This window comes from Gordionus sp. m RMFG-2023, chromosome 3, assembly GCF_954871325.1.
Source record: "Gordionus sp. m RMFG-2023 chromosome 3, tfGorSpeb1-WG-v2, whole genome shotgun sequence".
NCBI classification, from domain to species: Eukaryota; Metazoa; Nematomorpha; class Gordioida; order Chordodea; family Parachordodidae; genus Gordionus; species Gordionus sp. m RMFG-2023.
In genome coordinates this window covers 26550766-26558623 of record NC_088777.1, presented here as the reverse complement: position 1 = coordinate 26558623, position 7858 = coordinate 26550766, and positions in this window count along the sequence as shown.

The following is a 7858-nucleotide window of genomic DNA, read 5'->3' as shown; positions in this document are numbered from 1 at the left end:
AGAAAAATTGATTGTTGAAATCAATTCTGCCCCATGCTTCTCAATTTTGGCAGATGAGACCACGGACATTGCTGGCATTGAGCAGATGTCAATGTGTGCGCGATATGTAGATACTCATAAAAACATTATCAAGGAAATGTTTCTCCATTTTATTCCTGTTCCAAGCATGACTGGGTCTGCTTTAGCTGATGTAATATTTGTGAATCTTAAAAAATTAAAAGTAATAATTAATCTTATTATATAATTATTTTCAAAAATTTAGCTAAATATAAATATGATACGTGGGCAAGGGTATGATGGAGCACGTGCAATGAGTGGACAATTCAATGGGCTTCAGGCATTTATTAAAAAAATATGCCCAACAGCTATATATGTCCACTGTGCTGCCCATTCACTCAACTTAGCAATATCGGATTCATGTTCTTTACCATAGATATCAAATTGCTTAGGTTTTTAATTATTAAAATTAAATTTTTTATATTTATATCAGGTAAAATATCTAGCATCTATGAGATGTTTAGATACCCCAAGCGTCAAAATATTTTGAACAGAATTATATCTGAAACTCCTTGCCCAACAAGGAGAAAAAAATTGCAAAAAGCTTGTCCAACAAGATGGAGTCTTCGACATCAAGCAGTAACAGCTTTTATCGAGTTAGAAGAGCCGATTATTAATGCTCTTACAGAAATATCACAATGGTCTGAAAAAGATATTTCTTCAGAAGCAAGCAAGTTACTGGATTCAATACTTATACCAAATTTTTTTCCGCATTAGAATGTATTAATAAATTATTTAATTATACAACTATTTTATGTAATACTTTTCAAAAACCTGATATTGATTTGATTGAGATGATGAGAATAGCAGAGACAATTTTATTAGAACTCAAAGAAATTAGAGCTAATGCTGATGAGGAATTTCATATTTTATATGTTAATGTTGAATCAAAAGCAGAGCTATATGAGTTCAATATTTGTCTCCCTCGACTTGCAGTAAGGCAAACCTATCGTCCAAATATTAATATAGGGTCAATAGAAGAATATTATAAAATAAATGTCTTTATACCTCTTTTGGATACATTTATAACCCAAGTAAATGAAAGGTTTTTAAATCATCAAGAAGCACTTATTAATCTGCAAATATTACTTCCGCAAAAGCCCTCTGAGCCTTTTTCAGATGGTGATAGAAAAAAAATAAAATATTTGAAAGATTTTTATCATGAAGACATTAATGTATCTCATGATGCTTTATTAGCTGAATGCCAACTATGGTATAAAAGATTAACTATGGTTGATATAGTCCCAAAAAATGCTATCGATGCTTTGCATCATTTCAAACATCTTTTAGATTATTTTCCCAATATATTGAAATTATTATATATATTAGCAACTCTTCCCATTAGTACTGCAACTAATGAGAGAACATTCTCTTCTTTACGAAGATTAAAAACGTACCTAAGAAGTACAACTTCTGAAAGTAGGTTGAATAGTCTGGCCCTTTTGAATATTCATAGGCATTTGACGCCAAACACGGATGAGATAATTGTAAATTAGCCCACTCCCAACGAAGATTGGATTTTACATTATAAAAATATAATGTTTCTATAATTTTTTTTGTGCTATCATTTTTTAATGTCTTATATATTTTTCTTTTACATAAAAAATATAATTATTCATATTTCCAACATTTAGATTTTTTATACTTTATATATAAATTTTAAAGGCTCAAAAAAATTTAGATTCTATTATGGATTATTTATTTTATAGTCATCATATCCTGGTTATATCCACTTAATATTTTATAATTCAGATTTATTTAAAGTATTTATATGCCGCCGGTTATATCCGTTTAATATTTTTTATATCAAATTTATTTTTATATACCGGTTTATATAATTAATTTTTTATAATTCATATTAATTTAAATTTGTATATTAGAAATAGTTATTAGTCCTAATAAATTTATGCTTGATATTTTTAAATAACAATAATTTTATTTTAAAATTTTTAATTATCCCCCCCCCCCCACACCAAATTCCTGCGTACGCTACTGACCGAGTTGTTTAAATAATTATAATGTGACAAAAAAAGGAAAATTTGGAGTAATAGATTATAATAAAGTAAATAAATTGGATTCTCAAGTTAAATATTATGGCAATCGTGTGTGGCCGCCAAGGACGTATCAAGGAAATAGATTACATTCAAGAGATAGACCAATAAATTCTTTACAGAAGTCCATGAAAAGAGTGATTTTGATCTTACAGGTGTATGCAATATTAGTTATTCTATAAAACCGGAAGAAATTCGAGACTCAACTAAAAAAGGAGAAGAATACACAGATGCAGAAATGGAAGAGATTGAACTGTTAAAACAAGATGATTGAAAAATTTTATTGTGGTAAATTTTTAGTATATTCATTTTGTAAATTTATATTCATTTATTTAGTGCACATGTCCTTGGCCTTTTTTGGGTGGACATGTTATAAATAATAAAATATTTACACTTAGATACATAGCATTATATTTAGAAAAATGTCAATCATTTTTTTATTATTTTTATTGATTGTAAAAAATATAAAGTATATTGATTTTATTATATACTATTTTTGATTTTGGATATTAGAAATAAAGTGTTCTTGTAGTTTAAAATTTATCGTATCAGAGGTAAAAAAAGCAGACCCAACCCAATGGGCCTCATGAGCCGACCCAATGGGGACTGATACGGCTGGCAGGGTTAACAAAATTATTCAAAAATTAAACTAGTTTATTTTAATCCAGGTTTAGAGTTTTGATACTAGAAAGAGTCCAAAACTTTTGGGTGTAGTAATAAATTGAAACATTATATTTTACACCACGAGAAAATTAATATGAAAATTTATAAAAATTTATTTTAAGCCTTGTATAAGTTTTTGATACTGAAAATATTTTGTAAAACCTTTGAGTAGTAATAAATTGGTACTGCCATTATATTTTATTCTACAAGGAATAAAAAATTTTAAAACTTTGTTTTAAGTCTAATAAAGGTCTTTGATATTGAAAAGACGTTCTAAAGGGTTTAGTGTTGTTAATTTGCTTAGTCGTAAAATTTACAACCCTATTTTGTGCTCAGGCCTGCTCTGAGCACGAACCCGGGGTTCAGATGAATAAATGAATAATGTTATTCCAAATAGTTCAGATAAAAAATATTTACCAATAATATAGAAACAGCCAGTGTCTACATGACAAGATTTTTACTGGATGCAAACCCCCTTCAAAAACCTTTGCCTACCCCCCTAAAAAATCCCCGCCGGCTTCGGCGGCGGTGTCTCTTTATTATTATTTTCACCTATTTATTTATTGATACTCTTTTCAAAGAATTTATAAAGGATAACTTAAATTAATCTATCTCTACTACCAACTATCGATATTTTGTGAATATAAAGAATTTATTATTTTAGATTATAAAGAATTTATTATTTTAGATTATAAAGAATTTATTATATAGATTATAAAGAATTTATTTATTATTTTAGATAATAAGGAATTTATTATTTTAGATAATAAAGAATTTATTATTTTAGATAATAAAGAATTTATTATTTTAGATAATAAAGAATTTATTATATTATTTTAGATAATAAAGAATTTATTATTTTAGATAATAAAGAATTTATTATTTTAGATAATAAAAAATTTATTATTTTAGATAATAAAAAATTTATTATTTTAGATAATAAAAAATTTATTATTTTAGATAATAAAAAATTTATTATTTTAGATAATAAAAAATTTATTATTTTAGATAATAAATTCAATTAAAACCTCCATTATTCACAATGAATTAATTATTATGGCATTATGAGCTTGCTAATATATCGAAACCTTTTAAATTACATTTAAAAGGATAGTTTATTTGGAAAACAATGTGTATGATTGTTTGCAATATATAGATTTGGTCGATGAATTGTATTATAATAATACTATAATAAAAGTATTAATTTTTACAGCATTAAATTTTGCCCTATTTCATCTCAAAATTTAATAGATAACCCGCCAAAAAATTTATCCTACCCCCATTAAAGCAGCCTACCCCCTTCTCCTTAAATAAATAGGATGCAAACTGTTCCTACCTCTCCCGCTCATGTAGACGCTGGAAACAGCAAAATGCAATAGCATTTTCTGATGTTAGATAGTAAAGCCCTACAAGCAACTCAGCTTAAGGTTATAAATTTTTTAATCAGGATCACCTAGGGCTTAGAAATACCAAAAAATAGGAATAAAATTATGTTGGTTAGGTGCGATTATTTCCAGCTATACCATCCTAGTTCAGAATTAGATACTAACTTTCTGGCCGGATTTGTTTTATTTTATCGCTATTTTTTAAACACCTAATGATTTATTTTCTAAATTATGAAATGTATCTTAGACAAGTACATTTGATTAAGTTCCTAATTCGATAAGATTAAGCTTGAATAGGATATTTAGAATACTTTTGGATCGTTTTTATTTAGGGAGGGGGGGGGGGAGGTTCTGTATAAATAAGCGAATTTTTGTCCTGCCTATTCTGAAGTCATTATATATAAAATCTTCAATTTACACTTTTTACGAAGTTTGTGTAATTCCTATAATTGTGTAATGGCTAAATACAAGCTAACTCGGCTCAATCATCAGGCGCTGCCGAAGAAAATCCGTTAACATTGAGGCGTTTTAATTTATATTATTCCAAATTTGAGCCTCTACCTTTTTAAGAATAACCCATCATTGTATATTTTTATATGTAGAAATTTTCAAATAAAATTGTATATTTCAAGATTATTTCAAATAACTTAAATATTTGTCTATGGTTACTAATTTTTTCTAAGTGACCCCCCCCCCCTCAGTGCCTGCTCCCCCTCAAATGGATGAAGCTAGAATCGGACCTCGATAATATATTGTGCCTTGTTCCCAATTTTGATGAGTTGGTCACCTAATATTATTATATTATATCTATTTTATAGAGAGTTAATGATATTAGTGCTTCAATGAAAGGTAATCTGTATATTAGGTGGGGGGTAAATGTATACATGGATATTAAATAAAGTAATCCAGTTTTTTAGGAGTATTAGCAATGAATTTTTGCTATTCCTTTATTGAAACGTAATCCATGATCAGCTTTTGAAAGTAATACTCAATATAATAAACATAATATAATCATTAAAGATGACGGTATTATTTCTTTGACAGTATGTTTTATGGATTCCATTAATGTCAACTTCTTTCGTAGCTAACATCTCTAGAAGGACATAGAGACGTCGCTAGCCTTTACAATCTCAGGGGGCTCAATTAAAAAATCATTAGGAGGGCTTCACCCCTCATTCTCCCTCGACCAGCTTTTGCTCAGCCTTCGACCGGGTTTTATATTAATACTAATTAATAACCTGTCAAGAATAACGGAGTTGAAGGGTAATTAGTTTGTGTACATGGCATTAAATATACTTAATTAATATATTATTTAAAAATATTAAAATTTAGGCGAAAAAGAGTAAATTTGTGAATCGCACCTCATAAGATATTTTTAATTTCTGATTAATCTATCATCGAATAAGGGAGAAAAGTATGATGACCCGTCTTTCTTGAAGGGCAGAGTAAAAAATATATAATTAAGAGTACCAGAGCTCCGTCAAAAATGACGGGGAATGATAATTTTCTCCTTACTCCGTCAAAAATGACGGGGAATGAAAATTTTTTCCTTACTCTTATGATAGTTTTTACTAGTTATTAGAAAATAATATTTTTTATTCTTTATAACCTCCTCCCACTCAGGTCATGTCCAATTTATTAAAACTAAGTGTTTAAATGCTATGTTATGAGTCAAAATATATTTAAAGCTTTTACTTGATACCCATATCAATATTATTTGTTAAAATATTACTGATCATGTATGCCTATTATTTAATATTAAAAAAATTCCCAAGCAAGGTCCAAGGCCATAATAATTTTGAAAAAATTTCCCCAACCCCAACCAAAGATCATGATAATTTTAGTAGTTTAGAACTGGAATCAAAATATTAAAAAAATCATAATGAATTTAAAAATACAATAAAAATAAGATTTTATAAGCCTTGGTTTATTTGTTTTAGGTCAATGTCTGATCCATGTCTAATAATAAAAAAATTTCCAAGCGTCCAAGCTGATAATAATTTGAAAAATTTTTCCCAAGCGTAACCCAATATAATTTATAAAAAATAATTTTCAAGCCCAGCCCGATCCATTATAATTTTAAAAAAAATTTCTTAAGCCTGGCCAACCTATAATAATTTTGAAATTGTTTTCCCAAGCCTGGAGCTTCCAATAAAAAAGATAAATATTTATATATTTAAATTACTTAGTTTTATATATTTATATATAAGAAAAATTGTATTACAAATTTAAATATAGAAGGGGGGGGGGGTGACTGGAAAGAACGTTTGTCTAACGAACGTTAAGTCAGTGGTTCGAATCTCGTTGATGTATAAAAAAAATTTTTTTAAGTTTTCTTTTTTATAAAAAAAATAATTTAACATTAGAGGTATATAGTCTCCTTCGTTTTACTTAACATTTTCTTGATTATTGCGATTATATATATTAGATATTATACTTTTTTAAAATTTGCTAACTGAAAAATTATTCTGAATTTCATATTTTGTCATTTATTATATTATTCAAATAAAATAAACTACAATATAAATTAGAACAACCAAGAGATTTCTAAAAATAATATTTTTTGATACAAATATATTTATTACAATATAAAATATTTTTGATATAAAAAAATTTTGCGTCTAAAGAATTACAAGTGATAAAAAAGTTAATTAATTCATACATATGCCTCAATAGATAATGGTTTTTAAAACCACATAAGGCAATATGATTCTTAACAACTTACATTGGCAAAAGGTCATGAAACTAATATTACTCTCTATTACCATTTTAGACAATGTTTTATAGAATGGACTAATAAGGAAAAATTTATAGGCCTAACCAAATCAGCAATTCTTGAAGAAGAGAATATAAACGACCAATCCAAATCATAAAACTATATAAGTGGTTAGAGCTTCCTTTTAGATGACATGATGGAAGCTAGAAGTAATCGAGAAAATTTTAGTGATATATTAAATTTCTAAAAGATTATCTTTCATTTTTAATGATATATAAACGATTACACAATTTACCATTAATGCATATCTAAAATATGCAATCATATGCTCTCAGCAGTTGCAGTAATAATCTGAAATTACTTAGCCACACAAATAATAGATGCTGGTTAATTTGCAGTCATAGTCATGACACTCACGAAGCTAACTCATATCAGAATTTATTATGTTAGATAAATTGATAAAGCAAAAACATTAAAAATATTTAGAAGAAATTATGCAAATATATTGAAGCCTTGAGTTAATTATACGGCAAGGATGCCATTTTAGAAATGATGAAAAAATAAGATTTAATACATTATTGTCGCACCAACTCTAGTTGCTATATCATATCTTAAAATAATAGTAGTTTGTAATATAATATTAAAATATACTCATATTAAAATATACTCATATTAAAATTCAAAACTGTTTTTCATAGAAGAAAAAAATAGCTTTCCTAAAAACACGTAAAAAAGAGAAGAAAAGATATTTAATTTATTACATCCATTGTGGGATGTAGTGTTGTTAAACGGCTCATTTTGAGCCGATTTTTTAAAACGGCTAACTCAATATTTTAGCCAGAAAAATATTATCTAAGCCTTGAGATTTTGTTAATATATGTCTAGACCTTTGTTCCTTCCATGAGCAAAATCTTCAGGCTTGCTTAATATTTTTCTGGATGAAATATTGAGTTTGCCGTTTTTAAAAATAGACTCAAAACGAGCCG